Source organism: Rhinopithecus roxellana, unplaced genomic scaffold (genome assembly GCF_007565055.1).
Source record: "Rhinopithecus roxellana isolate Shanxi Qingling unplaced genomic scaffold, ASM756505v1 contig3294, whole genome shotgun sequence".
Lineage (NCBI taxonomy): Eukaryota > Metazoa > Chordata > Mammalia > Primates > Cercopithecidae > Rhinopithecus > Rhinopithecus roxellana.
Window position 1 is genome coordinate 1 of NW_022142461.1, and position 20,888 is coordinate 20,888.

At 45.2% G+C, this 20,888-nt stretch overlaps 1 pseudogene across 1 annotated transcript; it reads right to left on the reverse strand.

Moving 5' to 3' along the window:
* Positions 1–18,422: 18,422 nt before the first annotated feature.
* LOC104677487 lies at positions 18,423–20,749 on the reverse strand (annotated as a pseudogene). Its single transcript, XR_004055949.1, has 3 exons — positions 20,394–20,749; positions 19,734–19,848; positions 18,423–18,810 (listed from the first exon to the last, which is right to left on the reverse strand). The product of XR_004055949.1 is annotated as a C-C motif chemokine 4-like (transcript).
* Between the last annotated feature and the right edge of the window lie 139 nt (positions 20,750–20,888).

Genomic DNA, 20,888 nt, shown 5'->3' on the forward strand with positions numbered 1-20,888 from the left:
AAGCGTTCTGAGAGACTGCTTTCTGTTGGGTGACATCAACACACATTGTCCTGAATGGTACTACCTAGATTTTCTTCTAGGGTTTTTATGGTATTAGGTCTAGCATTTAAGTCTCTAATCCATCTTGAATTAATCTTCGTATAAGGAGTAAGGAAAGGATCCAGTTTCAGCTTTCTACTTATGGCTAGCCAATTTTCCCAGCACCATTTATTAAATAGGGAATCCTTTCCCCATTTCTTGTTTCTCTCAGGTTTGTCAAAGATCAGATGGCTGTAGATGTGTGGTATTATTTCTGAGGACTCTGTTCTGTTCCATTGGTCTATCTCTGTTTTGGTACCAGTACCATGCTGTTTTGGTTACTGTAGCCTTGTAGTATAGTTTGAAGTCAGGTAGTGTGACGCCTCCAGCTTTGTCCTTTTGACTTAGGATTGTCTTGGCAATGCGGGCTCTTTTTTTGGTTCCATATGAACTTTAAAGCAGTTTTTTCCAACTTCTGTGAAGAAACTCATTGGTAGCTTGATGGGATGGCATTGAACTATAAATAACCTTGGGCAGTATGCCATTTTCAACGATATTGATTCTTCCTATCCATGAGCATGGTATGTTCTTCCATTTGTTGTGTCCTCTTGATTTCACTGAGCCGTGGTTTGTAGTTCTCCTTGAAGAGGTCCTTTACAGCCCTTGTAAGCTGGATTCCTAGGTATTTTATTCTCTTTTGAAGTAATTGTGATGGAAGTTCCTTCCTGATTTGGCTCTCTGCTTGTCTGTTTACTGGTGTATAAGAATGCTGTGATTTTGCACATTAATTTGTATCCTGAGACTTTGCTGAAGTTGCTTATCAGCTTAAGGAGATTTTGGGCTGAGACAATGGGGTTTTCTAAATATACAATCATGTCATCTGCAAACAGGGACAATTTGACTTCTTCTTTTCCTAACTGGATACCCTTGATTTCTTTCTCTTGCCTGATTGCCCTAGCCAGAACTTCCAACACTATGTTGAATAGGAGTGGTGAGAGAGGGCATCCCTGTCTTGTGCCAGTTTTCAAAGGGAATTTTTCCAGTTTTTTGCCCATTCAGAATGATATTAGCTGTGGGTTTGTCATAAATAGCTCTTATTATTTTGAGGTACGTTCCATCAATACCGAATTTATTGAGCATTTTTAGCATGAAGGGCTGTTGAATTTTGTCAAAAGCCTTTTTCTGCATCTATTGAGATAATCATGTGGTTCTTGTCTTTGGTTCTGTTTATATGCTGGATTACGTTTATTGATTTGCGAATGTTGAACCAGCCTTGCATCCCAGGGATGAAGCCCCACTTGATCATGGTGGATAAGCTTTTGATGTGCTGCTGAATCCGGTTTGCCAGTATTTTATTGAGAATTTTTGCATCGATGTTCATCAGGGATATTGGTCGAAAATTCTCTTTTTTTGTTGTGCCTCTGCCAGGCTTTGGTATCAGGATGATGTTGGCCTCATAAAATGAGTTAGGGAGGATTCCCTCTTTTTCTATTGATTGGAATAGTTTTCAGAAGGAATGGTACCAGCTCCTCCTTGTACCTCTGGTAGAATTCAGCTGTGAATCCATCTGGTCCTGGACTTTTTTTGGTGGGTAGGCTATTAATTGTTGCCTCAATTTCAGAGCCTGCTACTGGTCTATTCAGGGATTCAACTTCTTCCTGGTTTAGCCTTGGGAGAGTGTAAGTGTCCAGGAAATTATCCATTTCTTCTAGATTTTCTAGTTGATTTGCGTAGAGGCGTTTATAGTATTCTCTGATGGTTGTTTGTATTTCTGTGGGGTCAGTGGTGATATCCCCTTTATCATTTTTTATTGCATCTATTTGATTCCTCTCTCTTTTCTTCTTTATTAGTCTTGCTAGCGGTCTGTCAATTTTGTTGATCTTTTCAAAAAACCAACTCCTGTATTCATTGATTTTTTTGGAGGGTTTTTTGTGTCTCTATCTCCTTCAGTTCTGCTCTGATCTTAAGTTATTTCTTGCCTTCTGCTAGCTTTTGAATGTGTTTGCTCTTGCCTCTCTAGTTCTTTTAATTGTGATGTTAGAGTGTCAATTTTAGATCTTTCCTGCTTTCTCTTGTGGGCATTTAGTGCTATAAATTTCCCTCTACACACTGCTTTAAATGTGTCCCAGAGATTCTGGTATGTTGTATCTTTGTTCTCATTGGTTTCAAAGAACATCTTTATTTCTGCCTTCATTTCCTTATGTACCCAGTAGTCATTCAGGAGCAGGTTGTTCAGTTTCCATGTAGTTGAGCAGTTTTGATTGAGTTTCTTAGTCCTGAGTTCTAGTTTGATTGCACTGTGGTCTGAGAGACAGTTTGTTATAATTTCTGTTCTTTTACATTTGCTGAGGAGTGCTTTACTTCCAATTATGTGGTCAATTTTGGAATAAGTGCGATGTGGTGCTGAGAAGAATGTATATTCTGTTGATTTGGGGTGGAGAGTTCTATAGATGTCTATTAGGTCTGCTTGGTGCAGAGATGAGTTCAATTCCTGGATATCCTTGTTAACTTTCTGTCTCGTTGATCTGTCTAATGTTGACAGTGGAGTGTTGAAGTCTCCCATTATTATTGTATGGGAGTCTAAGTCTCTTTGTAAGTCTCTAAGGACTTGCTTTATGAATCTGGGTGCTCCTGTATTGGGTGCATATATATTTAGGAGAGTTAGCTCTTCCTGTTGAATTGATCCCTTTACCATTATGTAATGGCCTTCTTTGTCTCTTTTGATCTTTGATGGTTTAAAGTCTGTTTTATCAGAGACTAGGATTGCAACCCCTGCTTTTTTTTGTTCTCCATTTGCTTGGTAGATCTTCCTCCATCCCTTTATTTTGAGCCTATGTATGTCTCTGCATGTGAGATGGGTCTCCTGAATACAGCAGACTGATGGGTCTTGACTCTTTACCCAGTTTGCCAGTCTGTGTCTTTTAATTGGACCATTTAGTCCATTTACATTTAAGGTTAATATTGTTATGTGTGAACTTGATCCTGCCATTATGATATTAACTGGTTATTTTGCTCGTTAGTTGATGCAGTTTCTTCCTGGCCTCGATGGTCTTTACATTTTGGCATGTTTTTGCAATGGCTGGTACCGGTTGTTCCTTTCCATGTTTAGGGCTTCCTTCAGGGTCTCTTGTAAGGCAGGCCTGGTGGTGACAAAATCTCTAAGCATTTGCTTATCTGTAAAGGATTTTATTTCTCCTTCACTTATGAAACTTAGTTTGGCTGGATATGAAATTCTGGGTTTAAAATTCTTTTCTTTAAGAACGTTGAATATTGGCCCCCACTCTCTTCTGGCTTGTAGAGTTTCTGCCAAGAGATCTGCTGTTAGTCTGATGGGCTTCCCTTTGTGGGTAACCCGACCTTTCTCTCTGGCTGCCCTTAAGATTTTTTCCTTCATTTCAACTCTGGTGAATCTGGCAATTATGTGTCTTGGAGTTGCTCTTCTCGGGGAGTATCTTTGTGGCGTTCTCTGTATTTCCTGAATTTGAATGTTGGCCTGCCCTACTAGGTTGGGGAAGTTCTCCTGGATGATATCCTGAAGAGTGTTTTCCAACTTGGTTCCATTTTCCCCCTCACTTTCAGGCACCCCAATCAGACGTAGATTTGGTCTTTTTACATAATCCCATACTTCTTGCAGGCTTTGTTCATTTCTTTTTCTTCTTTTTTCTTTTGGTTTCTCTTCTCGCTTCATTTCATTCATTTGATCCTCAATCGCTGATACTCTTTCTTCCAGTTGATCGAGTCGGTTACTGAAGTTTGTGAATTTGTCACGTATTTCTCGTGTCATGGTTTTCATCTCTGTCATTTCGTTTATGATCTTCTCTGCATTAATTAGTCTAGCTGTCAGTTCTTCCACTCTTTTTTCAAGATTTTTAGTTTCTTTGCGCTGGGTACGTAATTTCTCCTTTAGCTCTGAGAAGTTTGATGGACTGAAGCCTTCTTCTCTCATCTCGTCAAAGTCATTCTCTGACCAGCTTTGATCCGTTGCTGGCGATGGGCTGCACTCCTTTGCAGGGGGAGATGCGCTCTTATTTTTTGAATTTCCAGCTTTTCTGCCCTGCTTCTTCCCCATCTTTGTGGTTTTATCTGTCTCTGGTCTTTGGTGATGGTGACGTACTGATGGGGTTTTGGTATAGGTGTCCTTCCTGTTTGATAGTTTTCCTTCTGACAGTCAGAAGGACTGTCTGTTGGTCTGTTGGAGATTGCTTGAGTTCCACTCCAGACCCTGTTTGCCTGGGTATCAGCAGCAGAGGTTGCAGAAGATAGAATATTGCTGAACAGCGAGTGTACCTGTGTGATTCTTCCTTTGGAAGTTTCCTCTCAGGGGTGTACTCCACCCTGTGAGGTGTGGGGTGTCAGACTGCCCCTAGTGGGGGATGTCTCCCAGTTAAGCTACTCAGGGGTCAGGGACCCACCTGAGCAGGCAGTCTGTCCGTTCTGAGATCTCAACCTCCGCGTTGGGAGATCCACGGCTCTCCCCAAAGCTGTCAGACAGAGTCGTTCGCGTCTGCACCGGCCCCCGCTGCTTCCCCTGTTGGTCTTCAGCTGTGAGCTGTCCCCAGAGGTGGAGACTACAGAGACAGGCAGGCTTCCTTGAGCTGCTGTGAGCTCCACCCAGTTCGAGCTTCCCAGGGGCTTTGTTTACCTACTTAAGCCTCAGCAATGGCGGGCGCCCCTCCCCCAGCCTCGCCGCTGCCCTGCGGATAGATCGCCGCAGACTGCTGTGTTAGCAGTGAGGGAGGCTCCGTGGGCGTGGGACTCTCCCGGCCAGGTGTGGGATACACTCTCCTGGTGTGCCTGTTTGCTCAAAGCGCAGTATTGGGGTGGGAGTTACCCGATTTTCCAGGTGTTGTGTGTCTCAGTTCCCCTGGCTAGGAAAACGGATTACCTTCCCCCTTGCGCTTCCAGGTGAGGCGATGCCTCGCCCTGCTTCAGCTCTCGCTGGTCAGGCTGCAGCAGCTGACCAGCACCGATTGTCCGGCACTCCCTAGTGAGATGACCCCAGTACCTCAGTTGAAAATGCAGAAATCACCGGTCTTCTGTGTCGCTCGCACTGGGAGTTGGAAACTGGAGCTGTTCCTATTTGGCCATCTTGCTCCGCCCCCCCAATATATGCATTTTTTTAAAATTAATGATAATTTGTAAGAGCCAGCTTCCCACATACTGAGAGAAAATCAGATAGACATTCATGGGAGAATAAAGTGAAAGATGTGAGCCAGAAAGCTGGACATATGAGAATGACCCCAATAGGGCATCCATCCTGCCTGGGAAGAAGCAGGACTGCAGGTGCAGGGGGGCAGGAGGGAGGTGTGCCCAGGAACACCACCAATTTTTCCAAGAAGCCCCTGGCCTGGTAGGCTCAGAGTAGCTTAGGGTGGGACATGGGACAGAGTCACAGCCCTGACCCAGGAGGACATGGCAGGACAAGTGACCTGGCAATGACCAGCAAGGTTGAAATGCACCTCATCAGTGGCTATCAGGGGTCAAGGTCCATCATGAGTGAGAATCCTGCATCCTCTGACAGCTCAATCACACTCCAGCCTTCCAGAATGCAGAGGGGCCCTGGGAAGGACTGGAGGAGAGAAGAGGAAGAAGAATGGGAGGTAGAAGATTCTCAACTGGAAAAAAAAAAAAAACAGCAAGAAACTTTGTTTACCTTGTTGGCCAGATTAAATTTCTGCCACCAAAAGAAATTGAGATTGAAAAGCTAAGTTTAATTATGAAGAAAATAAAGCTACTTTTTTTGCACAACAAAGTCATTGACTATGAATTTTATAAGCATCATATAAAACAGTCTTATGAAACTTACCAAGGATGTTTCCAGCAACCTCTTGTTTAGGGAACAGAGTAAAGGGGAGAAAAGGTAGCATTTTCAAATCTCAATAAAGTATTTTATGTCAGAATTCAATTTGTCCCAGAGCACAACTGTCAAGAGCTTTGTAAATCTAGGCCTGTAGGAGGAGAGGACTAAAGTACTTTCAGGATAAAGGCTAGAAGCCTAAGGCCCTGATCATTTGGGCAGTCCCCATTATCGCATTTTCTGTTCCCTTCTCTGACACTTCTAAAAGGCTGGGGAATCTCCAGATGCGTTCATAAAAGAGTGGTAGCAATTATTCATTGCTTCTAGGAAAGGGAACTGGATATGTTACCAACAAAGTTGGTCCCCACATCAATGGAGTCTTTCCCTGTTCAGTGCTGTGAAGCCAATATATAAAACCAAAAGTGAGTGTCAAGTAGTGCAGACTTTATTCCATGGCCACTGTATTAGTCAGGGTTCTCTTAGAGGGACAGAACTAATAGGATAGATGGATGATTGACAGATAGATAGATAGATAGATAGATAGATAGATAGATAGATAGATAAAAAGGGAATTTATTAAGTACTAACTTACACGATCACAAGGTCCAACAATTGGCTGTCTGCAAGCTGAGGAGCAAGGAGGGCAAGTCCGAGTTCCCAAACTGAAGAACTTGGAGTCCGATGTTCGAAGGCAGGAAGCATCCAGCATGGGAGAAAGATGTAGTCTGGAAGGCTAGGTCCATCTCTCCTTTTCACATTTTTCTGCCTGCTTTATATTCACTGGAAGCTGATTAGATAGTACCCACCAGATTAAGGGTGGATCTGCCTTCCCCAGCCCACCGACTCAAATGTTAGTTTATTTTGGCAACACCCATGGACACACCCAGGATTAATACTTTGTATCTCTCAATCCAATCAATTTGACAGTATTAACCATCACGAGTCCACCCCTTGTCAACTTGAACCCATACACATCTGCTAAGATCATACATAATCTTCAAATAAAGACAGGAATGAGGTCATAATTACATGTAACATAATACAACTATCCTTTGTACAACTGGAAAGGCACCAATCCCCAACCCAAATACTGTTACATAAAGTGAACAATACTTAAATGCTGATATGAAGCCAACAAATCTTACATCACATAATAAAGGAAATAAAATTAAGATATTTTCTTAGTACAAGTGTATACATGCACAAACATGATTTTAACAAAAGGAGGAGGAAATGCTCATGATAGTTACAGTCCTCGTTTCTGCAGCTGGTCATGTGGTCGTAGCTGGTATTGATGACTACCTTCTTCTACTCCCCATTCTGTATTCCCTTTGCTTTCAGCAAGCACCTCAGTAGGTCGTGTTTTTGTTTTTGTTTTTTCCAGTGGAGTGACCCAAACCTTCATTCCTGAAGGGTCTGAGTCATTTGTTGTCCTGCCTGGATTGGGCTGTTGTAGTTCCCCATTGACGTTAATCACAAGGCATGGTAATACTAACAGACGCCCAACGGATCTCCTGTATTCCATGCATACTCCTCCTTACCTCTGTTGTGGAGTAGTAGTCTGATTTCATCTTGATAGTCTGGGTCAGTCACCCCAGCCAACACTGTAACTCCCTTCTTAGCCTGTTGACTGAAAGGTAGGAGGAGCCCAAAGTTTCCCTGTGGCAATCTTAACTTCCAGTTTAATGGAATCGTCATTGTGTCTCATGGCGGCAGCGTTCCTCCCTCTGGAACTAAGACCTCTAGGCCAGCAGAATGGAATGTTGTGGGAACAGGAAGCAAAAATTTTGCTAGTGGATCAGTAGGGGTGATGGTGAGTGTTGCCACTTCCAGTTCCATCCCTTCATTCCTGGACCCATGAATCCTGGCTATAGGAGAAATAGTACCATATATTGGAGGCTGATTGAGAGCATACACGGCCTTCTGGAGAACTTTGCCCCAACCCTGCAAAGTATTGTGAACTAGTTGGCATTGTCATTGTGACTCCAAAAGGCCATTCCACCATTCTATCAGTCCACCTGCTTCAGGATGATGGGGAACATAGTAAGACCAGTGAATTCCATGAGCATGAGCCCACTGCTACACTTTATTAACTGCAAAGTGAGTGCCCTGGTCAGAGGCAATGCTGTATGGAATGCCATGACGGTGGATAAGGCATTTTGTGAGTCCATCGATGGTAGTCTTGACAGAAGCATTGCATACAGGATAGGCAAACCCATATCAGGAGTAAGTGCCTATTCCAATGAGGACAAACCTCTGCCCTTTCCATGATGGAAGAGGTCTAATATAATCAACCTGCCACCAGGTGGCTGGCTGATCACCCCGAGGAATGGTGCCATATCGAGGGCTCAGTGTTGGTCTCTGTTGCTGGCAAATTGGGCACTCAGCAGTGGCCATAGCCAGGTCAGTCTTGGTGAGTGGAAGTCCATCTTGCTGAGCCTATGCGTAACCTCCATCCCTGCCACCATGGCCACTTTGTTCATGGGCCCATTGGGCGGTGACAGGGGTGGCTGGGGAAAGAGGCTGGGGGTGTCCACATTACGGCTCATCCTATCCACTTGATTATGAAACTCCCTCTTCCGCTGAGGTCACCCGTTGGTGAGCACTCACATGGGATACAAATATCTTCACAGTTTTTGACCACTCAGACAGGTCTATCTACATACTTCTTCCCCAAGTTTATTTGTCACCAATTTTCCAATCATGCTTCTTCCAAGTCCCTGACCACCCAGCCAAGCCACTGGTTACAGCCCATGAATCAGTATATAATCACACACCTGACCATTTCTCCTTTCATGCAAAGTGCACTGTTAGAAGTTCTGCCTACTGGGAACATTTCCCTTCACCACTGTCCTTCAGGGATGTCCTAGAAAGGGGCTGTAGTGCTGCAGCTGTCCACTTTCTGGTGGTGCCTACATATCATGCAGAACCATCTATGAACCTGGCCCTAGTCTTCTCTTCCTCTGTCAACTGATCATAGGCCCATCAGTGCAGGCTGGGGAGAGAAGGCAGGTGGCATGAGTGGAGACCCTGGGCATTTGAGCCATGTCCTCATGTAACTTACTTGGCCTTCAGGACCTGCTCGAGCCTGATCACATATATACCACTTACATTTGATGATGGAATGCTGCTGTGCATGGCTCACTTTATGTTTAGATAGGTCAAAAAACACCCAGTTCATGATAGGCAGTTCAGGTCACATGGTGACTTGATGACCCACAGTCAAATGTTCAGTTTCCATCAAAGCCCAGTAACAAGCCAAGAGCTGCCTCTCAAAAGGAAAGTAGTTATCTGAAGAAGATGGCAGGGCCTTGCTCCAAAATCCTAGAGGCCTCTGTGGTGATTCACCTATGGGAGCCTGCCAAAGGCTCCAAACAGCATCTTTATCTGCCACTGACACCTCAAGCACCATTGGATTTGCTGTGTCATATGGCCCAAGAGGCAGAGCAACTTGCACAGCAGGCTGGACCTATGGCAGAGCCTTCTCCTGTTCTGGATCCCACTCACAACTGGCAGCCTTTTGGGTCACTCAATAAATGGGCCAAAGTAACACACCCAAATGAGGAATGTGTTGCCTCCAAAATCCAAGTAGGCCCACTAGGCATTGTGCCTTTTTCTTGGTTGTAGGAGGGGCCAAATGCAGCAACTTATCTTTGACCTTAGAAGAAATATCTCAACAGGCCCCACACCACTGAACCCCTAGAAATTTTACTGAGACAGAAGTTCCCTGAAATTTAGTCCGATTTATTTCCCATCCTCTGGTACACAAATGTCTTACCAATAAGTCCAGTGTGTTTGCTACTTCTTGCTCACTGGATCCAATCATCATAACATCATCATTGTAAAGGACCAGTGTGATATCTTTTGGAAGCAAAAAGTAATCAAGGTCTTTCTGAATAAGTTTATGACACAAAGCCAGAGAGTTGATATACCCCTGAGGTAGGACAGTAAAGGTATATTGCTGGCCTTGCCAGCTGAAGACAAATTACTTCTGGTGGGCCTTATGGATGGGAATGGAGGAAAAGGCATTTGCCAAGTCAGTTGGTGCATACCAGGCACCAGGAGACATGTCAATTTGCTGAAGCAATGAAACCACATCTGTCTTCCACACAGGCCGAATGGGGGGCTTAAATGGAGATGTTGGGGGAATCACCACCCCTGCATCCTTCTAGTCCTTGATGGTGGCACTAATTGCAGTTCCTCCAGGGATGTGGTATTGTTTTTGATTTACTACTTTTCTAGGTAGAGGCAGCTCTAATGACTTCCATTTGGCCTTTCCCACCATAATAGCCCTCACCTTCAGGGAGCCAGTGTAGGGGTTCTGACAGCTGCTAAGTATGCTTATGCAAATTATGTATTCTGGCACAGGGCAAATGACCACAGGATGAGTCCAGAGACCCACTTGACCCACCCACTGTAAGTTGAACCTGAGCTAAAACTCCATTAATTACCTGACCTCCATAAGCCCCTACTTTAACTGGAGGACCACAGTGACATTTTGGGTCCCCTGGAATCAATGCCAAATCAGAGCCAGTGTCCAGAAGTCCCCAAAATGTATGATGATCACTTCTTCTTCCCCAAAGCACAGTTACTCTGGTGAAAGGCCAGAGGTCTCCTTGGGAAAGGGTAGGAGAAAAATTCACTGCATAAATTGTCAGTAATGTAATGGGGTCCTTCCTCAAGGAGACCCGGCCTCCCCTTCAACCTCTAAACTGGCTCAATTCTGGAAATTGATTAAGGGGCTGTGATTCTCTGTTTTTATTATTCAAATTAGTCTTTTGTCCATTCTACCTGGAAGTTCTCTGTTTGTATAATTTAAGTAGGAATGCAGTAGGCTTCCTATCAACTTCACTTCTAGGAACACCATGATTAATTAGCCAACGCCAGAGCGCTACACGAGTCAGACTATTCTGATTGCCACTTTGCCTTTGCTATCCATTACAGTATCTACACTCACCTTGCCTTTGACAGTCAAGTGCTGTCACTGGCCCCTGCCACCTTGGGATCCAGTTATTCCCATTGTATTTAAATTTTGTAGTTGAGTGACTACAGTTCCCACTGTTAGATCTGACATACAGAGAAGAGCAATCACATAACCCTTCAAAGATACTGGTGTTGCGCTCACAAATCTATTTCTCAAGCCATTGGTCAAAGGTGTATCTTCTGGACCCTTCCCAGTGCTATGAGTAGGTCTAAAGTGACTAATCCACTCCACCATTCCAATCTCCCTAAGCCCTTGGATCCCTTCCTCTACATTAAACCAAGAGAGCTCAGGCATTTCCAGCTTGCTCCCAGTGGGCCATCTTTTAATCCATATTTCAGCTAACCAAGCAAATAAACTATTAGAATCTTTTGTAACTCCCCAAGCTGCAACATTAAATGCAGAGTCCCTACTTGGTGGGCCCAAATCAATAAATTCAGCATGATCCAACTCTATGTTCCTTCCACCATTATCCCATACCCTTAATATCCATTCCTATGCCTGTTCTGCAGATTGCTGTTTTTATAAGTTAGAGAACTCAACTAGTTCTTTTGAAGTGCCATGCACCTCCTCATGGGTCATACTCTCAACCTCACCTCCAGGGGCCCACTGGGACTTCAGTTACAGGTCTAGACTGTCACATCAGTGTAATGGACCAGACTTTAATCTAGTTACAGGTCTAGACTGTCATCAATGTAGTGGACCAGCAAACAGGTGTGTTGGGTGTGGCTCCTGACGGGAATCAACATTATTTTGCCTGGCAACTGTGTCAGGGGAGGCCATCCCTATTGCCTTAGGCAGCACAGGGTTTATCTCCTCAGACAAAGGTGGAAAGGCTGATGGCAGCATGGGTCGAGGAGGGGATGTTGCCACTACTGGGGATGGGGAAGCTGTTCTTTCTGGCAAAAAAGGTTCATCAGAGTTTACAAACTCAGTGTCCCCAGCTTCATCAGGGTCCTCCCACATGTCCCCATTCCAAGTTGCAGGGTCCCATTCTTTTCCAATCAATACCCTCACTTTAACAGTAGACACCTGGTGAGGCTGTATGTGCACCTTTTGTTGCAGGTCAGCCACTTGCATGATAAAAGCTTGTGTCTGTTCTACAATTTCAGCCCTTTCTGTACAGGAGATAAGGCTCTCACTCAGGGCAATCTTAGCAGATTTGAGGCTCAGTATCTGCTTCTGAACCTGGGAGACAGAATCCCTGAGTTCATCATTTCTTTCATCACTTTGTCTACTGAACTTAGGAGCAACCAACTAGCTTCATTATGTTCCTTGGTTCTCCACATAGGGTCAAAAGTATTATGTATAGAGTCACTAAACTCCTTGCCTCTCACAAGCAGTGAATCAGGAGTGTCAAATGCATTTATTTTGCTTAACTCTCTAAACAGTTCACACCAAGGACTATCAGTGTTCTCCATACTATTAGAAGTAGAGTCCTTAGCATTTTGGGGTCTAACCATATTAAGCAGCTAATTCCAGAAACCACAAAACCAACGAAAGAACTCCATCCTTAATATTCTGTTTCTCTAGAACCACTCTTGGTAACAAAATCTGTATTAATCAGGGTTCCCTTAGAGGGACAGAACTCATAGGAGATATTTATTCAGTGTTCACTTACACAATCACAAGGAAGCATCCAGCACCGGAGAAAGATGTAGGCTGGAAGGCTAGGCCCACCACTCCTTTTCATGTTTTTCTGGCTGCTTTATATTCGCTGAAAGCTGATTAGATTGTGTCCACCAGATTAAGTGTGGATCTGCCTTCCCCAGCCCACTGACTCAAATGTTAATCTCCTTTGGCAACACCCACAGACACACCCAGGATTAATACTTTATATCCCTCAATCCGGTCTAGTTGACATTGATTAACATCACAGCCACGGAACTGACAAGCAGGCGTTGGCTCGCAACTCCTGCTTTTGATGGCTCACAAATCAACTTCTTAGCTCAGAGAACCGGGAAATCACAGATAATAGGACATATTTAATGAAGTGGTTGGGCATTAAAAGCAGGGGAGGAATATTCATGTATTTTCTGAGAATGGGTGGAGAGCTTCTTGGAATTGGAGTTCCTGCCTTTCTTTTGGTCCTTTTATGGTTTCTTCCAGTTGTTGTGGAGATTGTCAATTGTCATGGTGCTGGTGGGAGTGTCATTTAGCATGGAAATTAGATTATAATGAAGTTACAGGCTCATCAGAGGTCAAGCGAGCTGCCATCTTAGACCCCAGCAGTCTTAGTCTGTTGGTCCCAAGGGGGAGATTTTGACCTCAGGCATCCTGTTTTCTGAAGATAAGCAGAGTTAAAGTGGTGTGGAAATTTACCTAGGTCACACAGACATTACCCTGGGTAACAGATATCTGGGTGACAGAGCTAGGAGGGAGATTTACTTTCTGGTTGGCTGTCTTTTTATGCTATTTGAATTGTATATAGTGTCTACTGTTATCTATTCAAAAATTATTAATTTTAAAACCAGTAAGTGCATGATATCAAACTCCTTGGTGGATGCTCATCTGTCAGAAGTTCTAATGGGTGGTTAGGGCCTTGAATCTGCAGACTTCATCTGGAGTCATAGGTGTAACAAACTCCTCTACAGCCAACTTGAAAGATTCAGGGATTCACTCTTTTCAAGAAATGAAGGGGGAGAATAAGACAAGCTCTACCAACCTCCCAAATCAAGGAGATCTAGAAAGGCAGGATGGAAGCAAAAGAGGCTTGCTATTCCAAGGTAGACCTGTTTAGGCAGGTTACAGAAAAGAAGAGCTAATATAAATCAAATAGGTCTGCAGGGATTATGAATTAGGATAAAACAAAACCAGTGTCTTCACACTGTGGATCTACCTCTTGACCTCTCAGAGCCTTGGTTTTCTCATCTTTAAATGGGAATAATAATATCTACCTTAGATTTTTGTTTATGTTTTTGTTTTTGTTTCCAGAGACAGGGTCTCACTATGTTTCCCATATGGGAACGCAGTGGCTATTCACAGGCACGATCCCACTACTAATCAGCATGGGAGTTTTGACCTGCCTAAGCAATCTTCCTGCCTCAGCCTCCCATGTAACTGGGACTACAGGCACATGCCACTGTACCTGAGATTTTGCAAGGATTAAAAAGGCTACATATGAAACTCAACGCGGTATAGCCCCTGGAGCCTTAAGGAGCTTGGTAAATGCTGGCTCTTTTCCCTTTCAAGTCCCTAGCAGAAGGAAGAGAGGACCCCCTAAGGAAATGAATCAAGAGTCACTGGAAATAACAAACGTCTCCTTGAGGAGCCCAGGGACGTAGGGTCCTGAGATTTAGAAGCAGCTAACACAGCCTGAAGATATGATTTCCCTCCAGCTGTGCTGGTCTCCCAGTTGGGAATGTTTCCATAGAAAGGGAGAGTCTCCCAGACCATCCTCCATCAAGTCCCATCAAGCCCATCTTCCCTGAAAAACATTAATTTTGATTTTCTGATTCCTTCTGAACATATATATTTTACACACTTATCATATAGAGCTGTCCCTTGATATCCACAGGGAATTTCTTCTAGGAATTCTCATGGCTTCCAAAATCTACAGATGCTCAAGGCTCTGATATAAAATAGCATATTATTTGCCCATAACCTATGCACATCCTCCCATATACTTTAATCTCCAGATTACTTAGAATACATAAACAATGTAAATGCTACTAATAAATGTAAATGTAGATCGTTGTTATACTGCATTGTTTTTTATTTGTATTTCTTTAATTATTATTTTTTAGTTTTTGAGATAGGATTTTGCTGTAGCGCCCAGGCTGGAGTGTAGTCACATCATCTCAGCCTTCCGTAACTTCTGCCTCTGGAGCTCAAGTGATCCTCTGGCCTCAGCCTCCCGAGTAACTGGGACTACAGACATGTGCCACCTCACCCAGCTTATGTTGACATTTTTCATAGGGTCAGGGTCTTGTTATGTTTGCCCAGACTGGTCTCGAACTCCTGAGCTGAAATGATCCTCCCACCTTGGCCTCCCAAAGTGCTGGGATTACAGGTGTGAGCCACCACACCCGGCCTGTTGTGGGGTTTTTCCCCAAGTATTTTCTATTCATTGTTGGTTGAATCCACAGATGCGGAACCCACACATGTGAGGCATCGGCTGTATCTAAAAATGAAACTATTTAAAAGGTAGAAAAACGCAGCCACGATTTTGTCTCTCAATTCTTGTCTTCCATTTTCCTGTATGCTAGACTCAGTGGGAACCCAAGAGGGAAGGAGTTTAAAAGGGAGAACAGGTAGAGATAAGTGGGAAAGAGAGGGCATTAAGGCCCTCAAGTCTGTAAAGGGTAAATGCAGACTGCAGCACAGGACTGCCACCTGGTCGCTGGTCTCAGCCTCCAGGAAGAGCTGTGGCTTTGTCACCATCCTCAGCTCGTCTTGCTCCCTTGATCCCTGCCTCAGCTTGCTTGGCTCCTGGCCTCCTTGGAGGAAAATGCCTGTGTCAATGGGAGCATGATGGAGGGTTCCAGGTTGAGGTGGGATGGGGGATAAGGACATGTTTGCATGAACGTGTCCTAAAGGAACATGTACGTAAGGAAATGGACTCCCATCTGGAGAGTGAGCTGGGGGAGGCGGGCACTGTAAGGAGCAGGAAGACAGGCTGGATGTCTAGAGATTGCTCCATAATCCATAGTTCCTTTCAAGTGTCCTGCTTTGTCTGTTCTGGCTTTCACCCCCACCCAGAAACCTGGAGAAACCTCAACTGGAACATCAAATGAGCAGATTCCAGCTCTCTGGACCCAGGATGAGAAAAGGAAGTTGTATGAAAAGAGGAGACAGGAAAAAACAGTCTCATATTGTGCAACAGGTGAAGTCCCACATTGCCCCACTTGGAGGATTCCATGCTGCCGTTTGTAATTCCTGGTGAAGCATTTCTTCATGAGGCTGCCCAGGCTCCTGCAGTCTTCCCTGGTGGTCCTGCCTCTGCGGAGCTGAGCTCCTCCCTTCCCATTTGCTGAGGGGCAGGCACCAGTGGGAAAGGGACTCCATCATGAGGGAGGAGACCTGGATTCTGGCCCTAGACTGCCTGCTCACTAACGATGAACCAGAGACAGGTCATGGCTCTGCTCTGGGCTGCATCTGACAGATGAGAGGATGGACTCTCCCAGATAGGAATCCAGGACCCCTCAGAGCGCCCAAGTGTCTCAAGAAGAGGCATGCTTCCTAAGGGTCTTGGACCCTGGGTCAAGCCTCAGCCCCAGAACTCAGTTGCTGAAGCAGATCTCCCCTTAGGATGCCTCTCCTCATTATAGTTCATCTTGAGGTGTGTCCCTTTCACCCTGGGTCCCTCCTGCAGGGAGGTTTGGCTCACCATCTAGAATGCTCCCTTTCCGGCCACACTGAGCTATTGGGGGTCACTATCAGTGACGCATCAGTTGGTGGTTGTATTTGTTTCCTGCTGCTGCAAAAAACTTACCACACACTTAGCGTCTTATAACCATGTATTTATTCTCTTAAAGTTCCAGAGGTGAGAAGTCTGAAACTAGTTTCACTGGGCCGCACTCCCTCTGGAGGCTCTAGCAGGGGAACCATTTCCTTGCCTTTTCCAGCTTCTAGAGCTGCATCCTAACACCTCTTGGCTCCTGGCCTCTTCCTCCATCTTCCAAGCCAGCAGCATAGCATCTTGCTTCTCTGGTCACATTGCTACCTTCTCCTCTATTGCCAAATTTTTCTCTTCCTCCCTCTTATAAGGACACTTACAACTACATTTAGGGCCTGATCAGGTAATTTAAGGCAACCACTCATCTCAAGATTCTTAACTTGATCATATCTCCAAAGTCCATTTTGCTATAAAAGGGACATTGACAGGTTCTGGGGAATAGGATGTGGATGTCTTGGGGACCATTATTCAGCTACCATAGTGATCTATACCTCGTCTCTGGTCTGGGTTATCCATTCTCTCTCCCATCTCATCCCCTCAGAATAGAATTGTGTATTTTTCTTTAAATCCACACCCTAATCTTACAGGCCATCCCAACTGCTCCTCCCTTCACTTTCTTTAGGCTCTGAGAACATTCTAGGAGAGTGCTCTCCAGCGGAACTTTCTGTGATGAAGGACAGAAAGTCCATAATCCATGCTGTGCAACATGGGAACTAGCCACGTGGGGCTACTGACTATTTGAAATGTGACTAGTGTGACTCAGAAACTGAATTTTAAATTTTATTTCATTGTAATTAAATGTAATGCAAATGTAAGTAGCCACTTTGCCAGTGGCTAACATATTAGACAGCTCAGATCTAGGCAAATGAAAGCAGAAACTACGGCCAGGCACATTCTTTGCTGCTAGCCTCTTCTCACACCTGTTCTGGATGAGCTCTGCCTCCTAACCTCCTTCTCTCAGTCCCAGCAGAATCTGAAGGAGGCTTCCACTGGGACTCTGGAATGACGGAGGTGACTAAGGGCAAGACAGAAAGGGAATTGTGTCTGTTTTCCCCAGAGAAGTACAGGGCCCCAGTTCTGCTTTTGCATAGGACTAAGAACACTCAAATGATTTTTAAGGTAGTCTCTGCTTTGTCCTTACTCAACCAGTCTCCCTTTTGAGGACCACAGAGGTGTGTCACTAGGGAAGGTGTGCAGGAAAAGGCCCGAGCCTGGGAGCTGGCACTGGCCAAGGTCCTGCTCTGCTATGCACTCGCTGAGTGGCATGTGGCAAGTTACTTCCCAGGCCTTAGCCCTCAGTTTCCATAAAATGAGAGGGTTGGACCGGATGGTCTAAAGTTTCCTTTTAGCTTTAGTAGACTACGTGTCTATGTCCTGAGGATCAGGCTTTATTGTGCATGTAATTCTGTTTCGGAGCCGTGTTGTCTCTGACCCATGGAATAGGCAGTTCTGATTGAAGGATAATTAAGTAGAAGTGGCTTTAGGTTACTCCTGCAATACTTCCAAACAAAACCAGACCTCCATCCTACTGTCCTGATGACAACACTTCACAGTAGCTTGGGTTTTAGAGTGCTGATCTTTCAACTAACTAATCTAATCCTCATGATGACCCTGATAATTGCTGGGTCCATTTTAATTGAAAAGGCTGAAGCTCAGAGAGGAAGGAGAGAAACTTCCAGGTGCCTGGTCCTATGATGGGTGCTTTACACATCACCTTATAAACAGCCCTTCGAAGTGGTTGATATTATCCGCATTTCACAGGTGTGAACACTGAGGTCTAATAAGGCAAGATGACTTTCCCAATGTTATGCTGATAATAAGATGATGAAGACAGTTTTCTCACTCTTCTTCCCCCTTTGCTGTGCTGCTTCCCCTGTTTACAACTTCCCCTCAAGATGTTGAAATAATAAGCTCCTTTTTGGGGGCATTCTTTCATGACACTCCCCAAGCAGACCTACGAGCCTCAACAAGTCACTTCACCTCTCTGTGCCTCTGTTTCCTTAACTGTGAAATTGGGGACAACAGTCGCTACTTCGTAAGGGTGTGAAAAGCCTCATTGAAAGCACACAGTGAGAGCATGTATGAAGAGTGCTCAGCCCAGAGCTCATATTAAGAACTCAGCAATTGCTCATTCTTACTGTTTTGGGAAACTGTAGCTTGTCCCTCCCAATGGTACCAGGCAATTCCTTTTACCCCCCAAATCAAATTAAAATCACAAAGAAACTGTCTGCTTTTTATTTTAAAGTTTTATTATGAAAACACATGAAATTAATGGTGTTATCCATGTATTTGCAACAGCAGAGAAACAGTGACGGTGGACCATCCCCATAGGGGACACCTATCCTTTGGCTAAACAAATATAAATAATGGAAACAACACCTAATACAATAACACAGCACATAAAAAGATTAAATTAAGAGAAGGGACAGGAACTGCGGAGAGGAGTCCTGAGTGTGGAGAAGATGCGTCTCATGGAGAAGCATCCAGGCTCAGGTGACCTTCCCTGAAGACTTCCTGTCTCTGAGCAGCTCAGTTCAGTTCCAGGTCATACACATACTCTTGGACCCAGGTCTCACTGGGGTCAGCGCAGACTGCTTGCCTCTTTTGGTCTGGAATCTGTAGAACAAGGATGCGGACAGATGAGAATCCCATGAGACCTTTGAGGTCATCTGGCTTTATCCCTTGCCTGTGGTCGGCATCTTTCCTTTTGCATGATCATGGTCCATGTAGGCAGCTCTGGTGCATGGGATCCTTCCTGGGGGCAGCGCTTGGAACCAGACTCCCTGTAATTTCCACCCACTGGATTTAGGTGTGGGCCCCAAGGGTTGCCCAGATAGGAACCAATGGGCATTGCAATCAATATGACTAGATCTCCCCATTCCCTGCCAGCCTGGCAAGTGACTTTTCCACATGTCTTTCTAGCACGGTTAAGAAAATTGGTCCCGGCCGGACACGGTGGCTCAAGCCTGTAATCCCAGCACTTTGGGAGGCCGAGACGGGCAGATCACGAGTTCAGGAGGATCGAGACCTTCCTGGCTAACCATGGTGAAACCCTGTCTCTACTAAAAAATACAAAAAATTCAGCAGGGCGAAGGTTGCGGTCGGCCTGTAAGTCCCAGTCAACTTAGGAGGCTTTGAGGCAGGAAGAATGGCGGTAAACCCGGGAGGCAGAGGTTGCAGTGGAGCTTGAGATCCGGCCACTGCACTCCAGCCAGGTGACAGCGCAAGACTCCGTTAAAAAAAAAAAAAAAGAAAGAAAGAAATTGGTCTCTGTCTCATGGGACCTGTCCAACTTCCCCTGCTTTCCTGTCCTCTGGATAACTTCCTCCCCAGGAACCCCCTTCTCTCTCGGTTCCCACTCAGCCGCCTTCAGCACTTGAAAAGTGAGTTCATGACCTGTGTCTCACTGCTCTCAGGGAAGCCTTCAGCCCTAAGAGCTGCCTCCCCACTGCTCAATCACCCCCTCCCCAAAACAGGCCCCCTTTTAAAATCCAGCCCTCACCCTTGCCTCCCAGAGCAGCCCAGAGGTTGATACTCACACCACAGCTGGCTGGGAGCAGAGGCTGCTGGTCTCGTAGTAATCTACCACAAAGTTGCGAGGAAGCTTCCTCACGGTGTAAGAAAAGCAGCAGGCGGTGGGACGGTCTGAGCCCACTGAAAGGAAAGGCCAGGGTGAGATCAACACTGCACATGGGAGCTGTTTATTTTGGCTTCTAATTTTGCGTCTTCATTGAGCATCCCTGTGGAGCTACCAGAACCCCAAAGAAGGTCCCTTGTATCCATTCCCACCTAACCTGAGCAGGACTCTTATTCTGAATAGTGGATCTTCAGAGAAGAACAAGAAAGAAATCTAGAAGGGTGGAACTGGATTCAGTCTCAGAACACATCGCACCCCCTTCATGTGACAGATGGGGAAACCAAGGCACAGAGAGGGACAGGGCTTGCTTGAACAAGTAATTAGAGGCAGAGCCAATTCAACAGTCTGACTTCCAGCCCATCCTTTTCCTCTGCTGGTTGCTAATTCTTAAGAAAATAGGAACTTGAATGTTATTGAATATCTACTAGACTCTACATTTAGCAGCAGACTTCGCGGCAATCTTCCTAGCTGCCTTTTGTCCCATCCCCAGATCCCACAGCTAGAATAAAAGACTCTGCCTACACCTTGGCTCTGGAAATAGCAGCTGCGAAAGTAGACTTACTTGGTGCTGAGAGTGCTGGAGAGCAGAAGGCAGCTACTAGCACGAGGAGAGACAGGACAGTCACGCACAGCTTCATGGTGTTGGTGGAAGAGAGGTTTTCTCAGAGGTGAGGCTACAGAACTCAGAAGCTTCGGAACCCAGCTGTGTCCTGTGCTGATACTGAGTTGGGAATCTCTCTTTATAAGGACTGTGAGGCCTGGGACAAATGTGGGGGCTCAGGAGAGTGAGTGGAATTTCCATGGTAGAGATGATGTCATGGCTCCTGAAGCTAGCTGAGTGAGGAGTTCCTCTCAGCTTCTCTTCCCCAGGGCAATGTCATCATAGAGCAAAGATGAGGGAGGTTCAAGGGAGAATAAAAGGGAAGTGGTACAACCAAAGGCAGCGACCGAGACTGGGGAGACAGCTGCAACCCCCAGAGGAAAGATGAATGTTCACACCTGCTACAAGTGGCTTGTAGACAAGAACTGTGCTGCTCTTGGTGGTTGGCACCCCCAG